The 15,376-nt window shown below is 44.2% G+C and overlaps 2 protein-coding genes across 3 annotated transcripts in view; one reads left to right on the forward strand and one right to left on the reverse strand.

The window, feature by feature from the left end:
- TRPC5 (transient receptor potential cation channel subfamily C member 5) overlaps positions 1–15,376 on the reverse strand; it is a 266,623-nt gene that overhangs the window by 56,186 nt on the left and 195,061 nt on the right. The window lies entirely within an intron of this gene.
- The window catches only part of TRPC5OS (TRPC5 opposite strand), a 76,080-nt gene that overhangs the window by 33,930 nt on the left and 26,774 nt on the right, over positions 1–15,376 (forward strand). The window contains exon 1 of one of the 2 annotated variants that reach the window (XM_023249041.2): positions 14,506–14,838. The exons of the other annotated variant lie outside the window; for it this stretch is intronic. The gene's annotated coding sequence lies outside the window, so the exon portion shown is untranslated. Of the gene's footprint in view, positions 1–14,505; positions 14,839–15,376 lie in introns of those variants that run through there. 2 annotated transcript variants of the gene reach the window in all.

The following is a 15,376-nucleotide window of genomic DNA, read 5'->3' on the forward strand; positions in this document are numbered from 1 at the left end:
GGGCACGTGGGTGGCTCGGTCAGTTGAGTGTCTGACTTAGGCCCAGGTCATGACCTCATGGTTTGTGACTTTGAGCCCCATGTCGGGCTTTGCACTGACGGTGTGGAGCCTGCTTTGGATTCTCTGTCTCTCTGCCCTTCCTCTGCTCGTGCTCTCTCTTTCAAAGATAAATAAACATTAAAAAATCTTAAAAAACCCTTTTTAAATGGATACAAACAAAGCATAATGGGAACATAAAGGAGAGCAAATGTGGACAGGCAAGGATCCCTGGGGGAGGTGATACCTGAGTGGAGCATTAAATGATGTGTAGAAGGTGGTTAAGCATAGGGGAGGAGAGGGGCAAGAAGTGGACAGCCAAGGCAGAGGGGATAACATGACTAAAGGCATAGAGGTTAAAAAAGAACATGACTTGTATGAGGAACTAGAGCAGTCTGGGGTGGCTGTGGCTTGAAATGCAAAGCCATGAATGGCAAGAGATGGGACTAGAGAAGTAGACAGGGTGTTACAGAAGATTACAATGATAACCTTTGGCTATTGTAAATAGTATGACTCATTTTATTTTTATTTTATTTTATTTTATTTTTTAACGTTTATTTATTTTTGAGACAGAGAGAGACAAAGTATGAACGGGGGAGGGTCAGAGAGAGGGAGACACAGAATCTGAAACAGGCTCCAGGCTCTGAGCTGTCAGCACAGAGCCTGACGCGGGACTCGAACTCACGGACCGCGAGATCATGACCTGAGCCAAAGTCGGCCGCTTAACCGACTGAGCCACCCAGGCGCCCCTAGTATGACTCATTTTAAGAGCGATGGGGAGCCATAAGCAATATGTTTATGTGTATGAGTGTGTGTGAGTGTGTGTGTGTGTGTGTGTGTGTGTGTGTGTGTGTTTATAAACAGTATAGTAGACTAAAAAGACTCTCCACAGTAGACTCTGGAGCTAGATTGCATTCGTTCTCTTTGTTCTTCAATGTTTTCATCTAAATAGAGATAACAACAGCATCTACCAGCTACGGTTGGTGTGAGAAGTAAGATCACTTCTTACCTCTGAAGCACTTAGAACTAGGCCTAACACATAGTAAGGGCTCATTTCAATCTTAGCTGCATATATTATTATGCATGTCATAGGATCAGACTTAGATGTGAGAAAGATCCTCCTGGGTATTGAATGGGAGATGAACTGGGGGCAGAAAGTGGGCAAAACTCGAGGCAGGAAGACGACCGGTTAGGAATCTGGTATACTATGATTGTGACTTAGACTAAGGTAATGACTGTGGAAATGGAGAGATGTCCTCAGATGCAAAATACAGGGAGGAGGTGGGAAGTGGCAGGATACGGCGATAAATGGGGAGTGAAGTAATAGATGGAGATTGAGTGTAAAGGAAGGGGGGGCTTCTCTTTGCGGGGAATTGGTAGACATCAGTGTCGTCAGCTGAGAGTGGGAACACTGAAGCTGGAACAGGTTTATGGAGATGCGTGCACTTTTAGATCTGTTGAGTTAGATTTGTCTGTGCGACACTGAATGGAGATATTTGGATTGATGTACTGATGTGCTATAGCAGGGATTGACAAACTTTTTCTGTAAAAGGCCAGAAAGTAAATATTTGGGGCTTTGCAACCCATATAGTTCCTGTAGAAACCACTCAACTGTTTTAGTGCAAACTCAGCCATAGACAATGCGTAAATACGTAAATGAATGGGTGTGGCTGTGTGTGCACCAATTAAACTTTGGTTGTAGTTTGCCAATCCCTGTACCATGATATTGCTCCCTGCTGCTGCCAGAACCAAACAAATATTTGGACCACTTCTGCAATGGTCTTTATGACCTCTTGGGACTTGCCCTCGTGTATCCCTAAGAACTCTGACCCCAGAAATCACTTTCCCTTACGCAAAAAGTGCAGAGGTGAAGCTTCTTTTAATAATGGATATTATCGCCCAACCTTTATCTTCAGTGCCGCTGCTCCGATTTTTGATTGGGCTGAAGTTGGTAATTTTAAAGTTTGGACAGGGTTTTGTTTTCTGTTTTTACATCTTACAGGAGTAGAACAAACTGCAATTAGAATATTTGTAAAGGAAGTTTTTTTTTTAATTTTTTTTCAACGTTTATTTATTTTTGGGACAGAGAGAGACAGAGAATGAACGGGTGAGGGGCAGAGAGAGAGGGAGACACAGAATTGGAAACAGGCTCCAGGCTCTGAGCCATCAGCCCAGAGCCCGACGCGGGGCTCGAACTCACAGACCGCGAGATCGTGACCTGGCTGAAGTCGGACGCTTAACCGACTGCGCCACCCAGGCGCCCCAAGGAAGTTTTTATTAAGCCACCACGTAGTATTGAAGCCCAAAACATCTGTGAGCTTTGACTGCACAATCCTGATTCTTGTTTGCATACTGAAGTTCAAATTTGACAGGTTATTTAATCAATCTCTACTTGATTTCAAGAATGCCTCAGAAGGAGAGATTGCAGGAAAAACAGTGGAGTGTGTAAGTGTTGTCTGCTTTCATTGCACGAAGAGCCAAGCTGTACAGAGCCTAGAGTGGTAGTTTTTAATTTTGATGAAGTCCAATTTGTGTTTTATTTTGTTACTTGTGCTGCTGCTGCCCTAAGAAACCATCACCCTATCCAAGGTCACAAAGATTTGTACCGTTTTCTTCTCCAAGTTTGATAGCGTTAGCTCTTATAGTCAGGTCTTTGATCCATTTTGAATTAACTTTTGCATATTGTATGAGAAAAGGGCCCAACTTCATTCATTTGTCCCAGCACTATGTTTTGAAAAGGCTACTCTTTCCTTATTAAGTTGTTTTGGCATCCTTTTTGAAAATCAACTAACCATAAATGTAAGGGGTTATTTTGGACTCTTAAATCTATTCCTTGTATCAATGAGTCTGTCCTTGTCTTGTTCCTGATTTTAGGGGACAGCCTTTCAGTTGGTCTCCATGAAGTGTGATATTAGCTATGGTTTTATCATAGATGGTTTTCATCAGGTTAAGGAAGTTCTCATCTGTTTTCTGAGTGTTTTTTTTTTATCATAAAATGATTTTGTCAAATACTTTTCCTATGTCAATTGAAATGATTATGTGTGTTTTCCTCCCTTCCTTCTACGAATATACTGTAAATACATCGATTGATTTTGTTATGTGAATCACTCTTACACTACTGAGATGAATTCCACTGGGTCATGGTGTATAATCCTTTTTATGTATTTCTGGATTCGGATTGCTTTTCGTTAAGCCTATTGTTTGCCTCAACTGCTATCCCCTGTTTCAGGCAGCCTTGGTGTTAAACAATTGCTGCTCAAGTTTTCAACGAACACCCTTAGGAAAAGGGCTGCTGGTGCTGAGTCATATCACATAAACAAACACCAGCTCTGTAAATGGAGCTTTTCTAGGAAGTTGCCAGACAGGTCATATGATGACAATTTTCTGGGGATGGGTCTTTTGGGGGAGATGCAAACCCAATCTTTTCACAGTTGCTGTGGTTCCAAGGCTGTTGGTTTTCAAGACTACGGTGGGCTTGGGTAAAGGGGTATTAAAATATCACAAAAATTGCTGTTCTTACCAAGATTCAGCTGTTTTTCTTGAATACATGCTCCTCTGGTTGTTGCGAGCCTTTGGTTAATTTTCAGAGTTGTGAAAATGTTTATTTGGAATATTTTTCCTATGCCTTGTTCGTTTTTTGAAGGAGTGGATTTCCCGAAGTCCTTATTCCACCATTCTGGAAGTGTTTCCCTTTGTAACTTTTTAATTTTTCATGATGTTGTATTTGGGTTGTTGGGTTGTGGGTTAGTCCAAAGGATAGAGTCCTTTCCCAATTTTCTCCTCGGGGGGCTTCAAGAAAACAAAGTTTGAGCAGTATGGGAGCTTCCTAAAAGCCAGAAGACTGGGTGTTGGTCAAGGACTGGGAGCATGTCTTAGTTTCCATTATATTCCCAATATTTTGCTAAATGCCCGGCTGGCACAAGGTAAACACTGAATAAATATCTGTTAAATGAGTGATTGAATAAACAGGTCTGCGATGGAGGAACCTTGGTGGAATGCTCTCTTTCTAAAGCTTTCTTTCCTTAATGTATAGAGGGGGTGAAGTATGGTAGCTAAGACAAGTCTCCTGGGAGTTGAAATTAGGAACTACTCTTAGCATAGATTAACTACCATATATTGAGCTCTTACAATGCACCAAACATTATATCAGATTTTCACACGCATCACCTCATAGCAACCCTAAAGGCAGATATTGGCATTATACTCCTTTCACAGGTGATGAAACTAAGCCCAAGATCACATTCATGGTATGCGGTAGGGCCAGGATGGGAGCCCTGGCTTGGTTGACTCCATAGACCAAGCCCTTAAACACTGCATTCTGGCAATCCGTGGACGGTGTGAGCCTGCAGAAAGCTGAATTCCCCAGTATCTTCCCCATTGGCCTTGTCACAGGGATTGAAATGCTCACATCACTTATTGCTTCGGGTCAAGGTATTGAAATTATTAAAATTATATTCGTGTTTTTAGGAAGGGGTAACATATGAAACTATTAACTAACCTTAATGGTTTTAAGTGTGTGTATCATATTAGCCGGTTAACGAGCTACAAGGGACCTGCATACCAGCAAATGGTCAGAAGCCCAGGTCTGGGCTCTTGAGTGGCAGCTGGGAAAGGCAGGGTGGGCGGGGCATAGCGAAGGACATGGGGGAGGCTCTGAAGATCTTACCTTCCTGGTTTAGCCCCAGGCCAGGTCTGTATGGGACCCACCTTTTCAACCTGTCCAAATCCTGTCTCCACCGACCTGCTAGGGTTCTCACCGCAGTTCTGCAATGCTTTGTGTCTCCAATGCTCTTGGGAAAGGGCTGAAAATTAATTTTTTCCTTACTGTATGGGACTTTTGGAAAAGCCTTGCCTTATTTCCTTTGACATAAAGCTGCATTTTAAATGGAGGGGCTCAATAGCTCTTTGCCCCTCAAATGAGTAATTCTTTTTTAAAAAAATTTTTAAATGTTTATTTTTTTTTGAGAGAGAGAGAGAGAGAGGGGGGCAGTGTGTGAGTGGGGGAGGGGCAGAGAGAGAGGCAGATACAGAATCTGAAGCAGGCTCCAGGCTCTGAGCTGTCAGCACAGAGCCTGACATGGGGCTTGAACTCACAAACCGTGAGATCACGACCTGAGCCGAAGTCGGATGTTTAACCGACTGAGCCACCCAGGCGCCCCAAATGAGTGATTCTTGATAGGAATAATGTCAGCTTCTACTGGAAGGAGCCTGACCCTCCCCCAGGCAACTAGCAAACCCGTTTTGATTTCACCTCAACAGACCTCTGACTTCATTCATTCAGTGAGGAGAATTGTTTCCCTAGCTCCTCACCAGTCTATTGTATGCGACTTTTATTCCTACATCTGTTTATTTTTTGAAAAACATGTTTTTTTTTTGAGAGAGAGAGAGAGAGAGAGAGCTCAAGCAGAGGAGGGGCAGACAGAGAGGGAGAGAGAGAGAATCCCAAGCAGGCTCTGGGCCGTCAGTGCAGAGCCTGACATGGGGCTCGATTTCACAAACCGTGAGATCGTGACCTGAGCTGAAACCAAGAGTCGGACACTTAACCCACTGAACCACCCAGCTGCCCCTGTTCCTACGGCGGTCTAGATAATCATGTAACTTTCGCATTTGATTCGCATGCTGAACACAAAGCAGAAGACAATTTGACTTGCTCATTGCTAAGGGAACACAAGATCAACATGATTCAACTTAGGCGTTTCAACAGGTATTTCTGTACACCTGCTCTGTGTCCAGCTCTGTGTGGTGCGTGGGAAGAGGGTCACAACAAGAGGGACCCATGGTGATTCTGGCCTGCAGGATCTCATTGACTGACCAGCCAAACTCACATGAAACAAGTAACACGACAGCAATGTTTGTGTTCAGATGCCTGCAAGAGCAGGGCAGGTGGTAAGAGTGTCATGTTCTCAGATGGTTGGGGGCCACAGACTGGTCAAAGCCACTCCCTTCCAAACCGGGAGATTTTGCCAAGTAAAGACATGATTATAAAAGCTATGCCCCCTTTGATTTTCTGTTAACACTGCTTCATAAAAAAAAAAAAAAAAGGGTCAGAGGGACGTCTGGGTGGCTCAGTTGGTTAAGTCTCCAACTTCAGCTCAGGTCATGATCTCACGGTTCGTGGGTTCGAGCCCCGCGTCGGGCTCTCTGCTGTCAGCGCAGAGCCCGCTTCTGATCCTCTGTCTCCCTCTCTCTCTGCCCCCACCCCGTTTATACTCACTCTCTCAAAATAAATAAATAAACATTAAAAAAAGAAAGGCCAGAATAAAGTATAGTCATTCAAACTGGATCCATTTAGCCTTAGGAAAAGCTGACTACATTGTTGTGAGGCACAGCAACTTAGGAACTCAGGGCATTCAGAGAAGGGACAAATCAGCAGGCACTAGAGTCAGAAGGAAAGGCTGTAGAGAAGCATTCAAATCAGAGAATCTCACTTCCTCCTGGAAGCCTTCCCTGATTGCCCCAGCCAGAGGCGATCCCTCCTCCTTAAGCACAGGCTACTTTGCTCCTTTCTTATGGTACCTCTTAGAGCCTGACCTGTGTTACACTTACTTTTATGTAGAACACCTGACTTGGCTTTCTTACATGGTAAGCTTCTTTTTTTAAAAAAAATGTTTATTTATTTATTTTGAGAAAGAGAGAGAGCGCATGTGGGAGAGGGGCAAAGAGAGGGAGAGAGAAAATCCCAAGCAGGCTCCACACCGACATGGGGCTTGATCTCATGAACCATGAGATTGTTACCTGAGCCAAGATTAAGAGTCAGATGCTTAACCCATTGAGCTACTTAGGTGCCCCTCTCCCATGGTAAGCTTCTGAAGCAGCGGGGGCGGGGGGCAATTTTGTCTGTTGTGTGACATTTCATAGCTCAAAAGGCTTTGCAGATATTTACTGTACTTGTTAAAGTGAGAAAGTTCTCCTCTTTGCTTTCCTGCTAAACTTCAGACCTGAATGTTCAATCCCCAGTGGACATTTCAGATTCATAACCCAAATGGAACTTTCTGTCCCCCAAATCTCCCAAAACACACACACACACACACACACATACACACACACTTCTCTTTTCACCTCATATTCTGTGTGCCCTCAAGGTATTTCTCTAATACTGGGCGTAATAGTCACAGATTAAATGTACACAGAACTTCCTATGTTTGGGATACATTTAAAAGCATTATATATGTATTAACAAACTCAAGAAGTTGCTACTACCTTTACACCCATTTTACAGATGAGAAAAACTGAGGCTCAGAGAGGTTAGACACTAATGAGACAACAATTACCATTTGAGCACTTACTATGTGTCAAGCACTGTAGTAAGTGCTCATTTAAGAGTGGTGAGCGAGGGGGGCACCTGGGTGGCTCAGTCATTGAAGTGTCCAACTCTTGGTTTTGGCTCAGGTCATGAGCTCATGGTTCATGGGATTGAGCCCTGCATCGGGCTCTGTGCTGACAGCGCAGAACCTGCTTGGTATTCTCTCCCTCTTTCTGCCCCTCCCCTGCTTGCATTCACGCTCTTTTTCTCTCTCTCAAAATAAGTAAATAAACTTAAAAAAATAAAGTCAATATGTCTTAAAAAAAAAAAGAGTAGTGAACTAGGGATACACTTCCCTGGTTATTGATTGAGTCCCCAGTCTCTGAAGATACAATGGAAAGTGAAAAGAAGTCCCTTGGTAGGAACAGAGGATCTAGGGGTGGGGGGTGTGGGCTCTTGACAAGTAAGCCAGACCATGAGGCAGAGAAAAAACAAGACAGTAGCAGTGAGTTTCCAGTGGCTCTACTAGGAACAGGCAATGATCAAAGGAGAAAAATCTTTCTTAATTCCCACAATCCACTCTGTTCCATGCCATGGAGGCTGTCAGCAAGAGAAACATTAGATCAGGATAGACCAAGCCAGTCCCACACTGAGTCACCTCACTGGTGATTTTCACATGATTGTCAACTGCTGGGTGTGTATAAAAGTGCAGTAGATGAAACTGGAAGAAAGGTCACCTTGACATACGTTTAGCATTTAGAGGTTTGTTAAACAGTACAGGCCTGTTGTTCCTTGAAGTGATTGGCAATGAGTTATCTTTGCTTCCTAAAAGAGATCAGCTGACTTCAAGTTGGGGGATTTACTGCTATAAACACTTCTTCCTTTAGTACATTCAAAGGATGAGAAAATCTGAAATGTGAGAGTGAATCTCCCCCCACCCCTTCATCCCTTTCCAGAGTAGAAGGATCTGCAAGAAAAATTGAGGTCCCAACTATGGCAGGATCGGAGTGAAGGGCCTTTCTTGGTGGTTTGAAGAAGTCTACTGATCTTTCAAGAACCTTCTTCTCCCTCAGTGAGGGGCTGCACATTGGAATCGGCCCAACTTTCACTGCATCAGATGTCAGTTCTTCCAAAGAGAGTCCGATTGTGTATAAGGGTGTATTTAAAAAGCCAGCCTGCAAAAATGATCTGAGATAGAACAGGTTTTGTTGGTTTGTTTTATAGTTGCCAATCAAGCTGGGCTTTGATGACAAAAACGCCCAAAAAGGAAATCGATGGCGATACAAAATTTTCCAAAGAGGGAAAAATGTTCAAAACACCTACCATTGCAGTGAGCTCGCTGAGCCGTACTGTTATCAAGTGGTTCAGCTTTTTACCAGAGGCGAAGAAATAGGTTTTGGCAAGTAGATTAGGCCCAGGTTACAATTCAAAAGTGGCCCCCACATTTTGCATGTAGTCTCTAACAATTTGATATTTACTCACTCAGATCACTAATTCGTGGTGATTTTTTTTTTTTTTTTTTAAGAGGGAGATGTGGTACTGCCCCAGGGATTACTGAGACATTTTGTACTCGGTTGGCTGTTGCTGCAATTACCTAGCGGACATGGTTCTTGAACAAGGATACTGATATCAAAGGCAACACAAGTTCAGTCTCACAAAATAAGTCAACTGGCAGTCATTCCTCTAATTTCAAGTTTGAGCTAAGGTTCACTAATTTGAACTAACTGGAGGAAGGTGAAGCTAGATGCTGAAAACTTGGTTTTAGAATACATATTTAAAAAAATATAGTTTTCCATTTGCACATATACACAGCAGCTGGAATTTGCTAAATGGGGTTTCCTGGCAGGTGTCATAATTCTCCTGTGTTAGAGGTGATAGGCTCTTGAAAGCATGTAGTGTGCGGAATTAAGTCCGATCACAATGGCTTATTCTAGCCATGAGATGGCAGCAGAGAGTGATGGGAGCTCACTTCCACTTCCAAGGGTGGCGGGGGGGGGGGGGGGGGGGGTTCTAGAAGGAAAGAGGAGGGGTGTCTGGGTGCTTCAGCCGGTTGGGTCGGACTTGGGCTCAGGTCATGATCTCGAGGTTTGTGAGTTCAAGCCCCCTGTCGGGCTCTGTGCTGACAGCTTGGAGCCTGGAACCTGCTTCAGATTCTGTTTCTCCCTTTCTCTGCCCCTGCCCAGCTCACACTGTGTGTGTGTGTGTGTGTGTGTGTGTGTGTGTGTGTGTGTCTCAAAAATAAACATTAATTTTTTTTATTTTAGAAGGAAAGAGGAGGCTGTATTGGCAAAGTTCTCACCTGGGAGGGAGCAAGTGCACCTGCATGGCAGGGCAATTGAAGAGGAGAGCCTGGAAACTCACTAAAGCCAAGATGGGGGCAAAATATAATGAGAGCCAAAGAGGCAACCAATTCTGATGGCATGAGTCTTTGAGAGCTGGATGCCCTGGCAGTTCCAAGCCCAGTGCTGGGAGGATGCTACAGGTCCACAGATCCACAGTACTTATTCCAAAATCCTTGAGGACAGATGTGTTTTGCAATTCTAAATTTGCCAGGTTTTAGAACAATAATATGCTGTTTGTACCATATATTAGGTAACACCCCCAGTGGGATTTAAGGCAGCACTCATAATTAGGGTTGCCAAATTTAGCAAATAAAAATACAAGATATCTAGTTATATTTGAATTGCCGATAAACAGTGAAACATGTTTTAGTGTAAGTATGTCCCAAATATTGTAAGGGGACAAACTTGTACTAAAATATGATTCACCGTTTATCAGCAATTCAAATGTAACCAGGCGGCCTGTATTTTATCTGGAAATCCTACTGTAGTCAAACACATTAATATTGCAGCAGTGGGGGACGCTTGGGTGGCTCAGTCGGTTAAGTGTCTGACTCTTGATTTCAGCTCAGGTCATGATCTCAGGGTCGTGAGATCGAGCCCTCCATCAGCTTCCTTGCTGAGCATGGAACCTGTCTAAGATTCTCTCTCTGCCTCTCACTCTGCCCCTCACCCACACGTGTGTGCAGGCACTCTCTCTTCCTAGAAAACATCTAAAAAAATGTCAGCAGTGAAACCTGTGAATGTTTAGACGCATCAGGATAAACAAAGACAATAAATCGCCTTGCATCAGTTCGTCTCATGTTTTGCCACCACGTGCATTTTGATAGGAAATTTATTAAAAAATTGTTTTTTGGTTCAGGACTTGGTCAATATCGGAATTGTGGGCCTGTAATTGTTCACTACATAAAACAGTGGAGAGACCTATGGTGAGATGTGTTCATGCCTTCAGTGTATCTCGTTCTTAAGGGCCGAGGTCCCTCCTTTTTCATCAGGTCACAAATATGTTCAGGCATTGCAGATCCTGAAGAACTGGGGCAAAAAAGGAGACTAAGTCAGGTAACACCCAAGTCGTTTTCACATTTATAAGAAGGCTTGGCTAGAGGTTTCATGACCTGCTGTGAGCTGCCCACTTGGAAATTTTCAGCATGAAATCAGAATTAAGGTGGTGGAGGAAACTTAACCCCTAGCTATAAGAAAGAACACATTTCAGAAACATATATCTTTTTTTTTATTTGAGAAAGACAGAGCAGGGGAGGGGCAGAGGGAGAGAGAGAGAGAGAGAGAGAGAGAGAGAGAGAGAGAGAGAGAGAGAATCCCAAGCAGGCTCCATGCTGAGTGTGCTGTCCGATGTGGGGCTTGATCCCACGACCCTGGGATCGTGACCTGAGCCAAAATCAAGAGTCAGATACTCAAGGGACTGAGCCACCCAGGAGCCCCTGGAAACATATATCTTGAACTCTGCCTCTGGTTTGGCGTGTGACTCGTGATGGGTCTTGGGGCAAGTCTTTGTGTTTGGGCTTTTATCTATGCAATAGGTGGTCACCACCCACCCTGCCTTCCTCACAGGGCTCGCCTGACAATCGAATGGCTCATGGGTGGGAAAGTGCTTGGGAACATTCTCAACACTAAACAAAAGGAAGATAGCATTCCTCATACATCTTTGGTAGCTTATCGGTGCAATATAGGCCTCATACATAAAGATATTTCTAATAAGGTGAAATGACAGCATGGTCTCTGGAGTCAGACAGACAGACCCGAGGTGCAAATTCCAGTTCCACAACTTCCTGGCTGGATGACCTTGGGCAAGTTGCTCAATCTTTCTGGCCTCCAGTTTCCCCATCTGAAAAATGAGGATTATGCTAGTAACCCATGTCATAGGGTTGTTCTAAAGATGAAGAGAGCTAACTCAGTGCCTGGCAACGAGGAAAGAAACATTATTATAGCATTTTCATCATGGATTATTCTGAGAATTAGACAAAGAGGCATTCAGTGTTAGCTATTTTCATCATTATGGCTCTCATTATTATGAGATGGAGAATCATTGCTTCTTGGATAGTCTTGAAGTGACTGTCTATGTGACTTGACAGAGGCCTCCCTAGACAGTGCATCCAACTGGAGTCAGTACAGACCTCGCCATATAGTCAGAGCCCATAAATAACTCTAATTCCAGGGTGAAAAACTGGATTATTACGCAAGACATATTTTAGAGGAAGCCGGACAACTCGGTAGATGGAGGGAATTTCTTTTTTTTTTTTTTTAATTCATTTTTGAGTGTGAGAGACAGAGTGCTAGCAGGGGAGGGGCAGAGAGAGAGGGAGACACGGCATCGGAAGCAGGCTCCAGGCTCGGAGCCGTCAGCACACAGCCCGACGCGGGACTCGAACCCACGAACCGCGAGATCATGACCTGAGCTGCAGTCAGATGCTTAACCAACTGAGCCGCCCGGGCGCCCTGAAGGAGACAATTACTGATTGAGAAAGATTGGCAAGTCAGGATTGCAGGAAGGGTGGCTTTTGGGGGGGCTGACTGCCAAGCTGAGGTATCTCAGGGGACTCTCTAAAGCTGAGATGGAAGATTCTCTAAGTATGGTTTGGGGTCAAAGCACAAAACTTGCTCCAGGCAGGGGCACCTGGGTGGTTCAGTCGGTTAGGCGTCCGACTTCAGCTCAGGTCGTGATCTCACGGTTTGTGGGTTCGAGCCCCACATCGGGCTCTGTGCTGACAGCTCACAGCTTGGAGCCTGCTTCAGATTCTGTGTCTCCCTCTTTCTCTTCCCCTTTCCTGCTTGTCCTCTGTCTATCTCTATCTCAAAAATAAATAAACATTAAAAATTAAAAAAAAAAAAAAACTTGTTCCAAGTGGCTTGCCCCGGGTGATTATTGAGGAGGATGGCCTGGAGAGACGATTGCAACATGGCTCCTGTGTACTTGATGTAACCCAGGGACGGGATGTTCTGCACTTCTCTGTTCTCTCAACCAACCCTCACGCTCCCATGCCCTCCCCCGCCACATGCACATGTTCTCTCTCCCTTTCGTGGAGAAAACAGGGATCCTCAGTGCTGTGAGGGCTTTTCCCAAGTCACTTCCCTTCTGCTTCCAGGCAGGATTGCTCCAAAGCCAGTTCAATGAAACCAGCGGCATTTCCTTACCACCTTACTCCGTGCCAGGCCCTGTGCTGGGTACTTGGGACATAAGCAGCCAGAACCTCATCCCTGAAGGAAAACCCCTAACAAATAAAGACAAAACTATATTCCTGCCTCCCTCCCCCGCCCACCGTGACGTGGTTCCCAGGGCCTGACAAGAGCTATAATGAAACCAGGAGACTTTCTCACTAATGACTAAAACAGGAATGTAAAAACTCATAAAGGAACAAGGTTAATGTAGCTGGAGGGGAGCAGAATTAGCTGGTATCCTAAGGGGGTTCCTTATTACTGCTGAGTACCAAGACCATTGGAGCCTTGGTGGCTTGATTTTAAAGACAGCAGCATGTATCCTAACCCCTGTCCTTCTTCCTTCCCTCTAGGGACCAGCCTTATGGTGGGCTTTTATTAATGACTTAGTGAGTGCTTTCCTATATGCCAAGGGCTTTGTATTTATTCATTCTTTTCATCCTGAATTCTCAGAATGACTCATTGAGGGAGGTATGAGCTCCATGTTACAGATGAAGAAATGGAGACACAGAGCGACTAAAGAACTTGTCTAGTAAGTGGTGAGAACCAGGTCTTGAGCCCAGGCCTATCGGTGTAAACCGCGGGTGCTCTGACCCAGGGGTCATCGAACTACAACCTGGGGACCAAATCCAGGGTGTTACCTATTTGTGTAAATAAAGTTTTATTGGAATACAGCCTACTCATTTGTTTACATATTATGTATGGCTCTTTCTGTGCTACAGTGACAGAGTTGAGTAATTACAACAGAGACCATATGGACTACAATGCCTAAAATATTTGCTCTCTGGCCCTTTACTACAGAAAAACTTGCTGACCCCTCATTCTACCCACCATACTACATGGTCTCTGGTATGTAGACTTTGGAGTTGGAGCTATGGTCAAACTTTGGCTTGGCCATTTATGAACAGCATGCCCTTTGACAAGTCCTTTTACGTCTGTGTGCCTCAGTTTCCTCATCTGTAAAATGGGAACAGTATCTCCTAGGATTGCTGAGAGGGCTAAATGAGATACGATGCGTGGAAGGTATTTAGCACAGTGACTGGATGCCTGGCACATGGTAAACTCTTAAAAAATGATAGTTGAATTATTTGGAGTAGTAATGACAGTGGGTAGACAGACAGAACTCTGTGCCTGGCACATAGTAAGTGTCACTTAAATACCAAATATTTGAATTTGTTTTGTTCCTATTTCTTGCTGACTTTTCTAGGGCCTTGGGTTTGCCGAATAAAAGACTGAAGTTTGAGGCTGGAGGGAGAGGTGGGGCATCAGTAGGGCAGGGCAGTGAACATAGATAGTGGTTTTGGCCTAGAGGATGGTTGTCAGCAGAGGATTTACTCTGGGATAAGTTGTTTAATGCTTTAATCTTGAATAAGCCTGAACCATAATATGTGACCAAAGTGACGTGTGTGTGTGTGTGTGTGTGTGTGTGTGTGTGTGTGTGAAAGAGCAAGAGAGAATGTGCACCCCCATTCTGTGGGTTTTTTTTCTTTAATCCTCAAAGTTCTCTCCCAGGGTTACCCTCAAATGGACTCAGATTCCACTTTTTTTTGAAAATTTTGAAATTTTCTTCAAGATTTCAGTGTGTGCTAACCTCCCCACTCTCCAAGTTCCTGTAGCAAGTATAGAAAAAGCAAAAAGAAGACTTGGGATACATTTTGTTCTCAGTTGTGCTTGGTTGGTCTCCCTGATTAGACTCTCAACTCCTGTAGGGCAGAGACCATGACCTGCATCTCCCAGGTTTAGGGAGAAAGAAGGTCTTGCTACTATTAAACAAAGAAGGGGTGTGTGTGTGTGTGTGTGTGTGTGTGTGTGTGTGTGTGTGTGTGTGAAGGGATAATGAATATCAGAAGCAAGGTCTTTGGGAGATAAATGAAATGCTTCAATGTTTCAATGTCCTCCTAAACAACAGAAGGACTATAGAAGAGAACTTGGGAAGAGAAAGGCAGGGATTTAGCCAGGGGACCTTCTGCTCGGTGGCCACCATCTCTTAATTACCCAGACGAAAGAGGAAGTTACTTGCAATGTGATAGAAGCTCCTACAGTAGACAGGTAAGCCATTGGGATATGGCATTTCTATTTCTGAGGGCCATCTTTTTCTAATGACTCTGTGAAGGGCAACCCTTCACTCCCAAGATGAGTTCCTTCATAAACAATTCACCACTTGCAAGTGTTGGAGAGGACACTGAGCATAGATATGTTTTGCTAAGGGAGGAAGGGATGAGCTCTCTTTCCCCTTTGGGGAAAGCACTTGCCCTTCTCTTTCAGATGTCAGTTTTCACTTCTTATAATCTATATTTGGAGCCCTGTGTCCATTATTCAAATGGGATACATATTTCCTGTCACTGACAGAAATACCATTCAAGCCAATTCTCTTTGTTTCTTGCCAGCCGGGGGTGGAAAGCCTATGGCTCTTGCAACCACAATTTGGAGGAGGACCACAGACGAGTTAAGACCTAATAGCCTAAGGGAGCAAGTGGATTCTCTCTCAAGCTATCTTAGTTTCTGCGTAATGTAACTTCCAGATGATTCTGTTTCCGATGAGGATCAAGGTCATAACTGATCTACACTACCCAGGCTTCCCTAGCAA

The sequence above is a fragment of the Felis catus genome, chromosome X (assembly GCF_018350175.1).
Source record: "Felis catus isolate Fca126 chromosome X, F.catus_Fca126_mat1.0, whole genome shotgun sequence".
NCBI lineage: Eukaryota > Metazoa > Chordata > Mammalia > Carnivora > Felidae > Felis > Felis catus.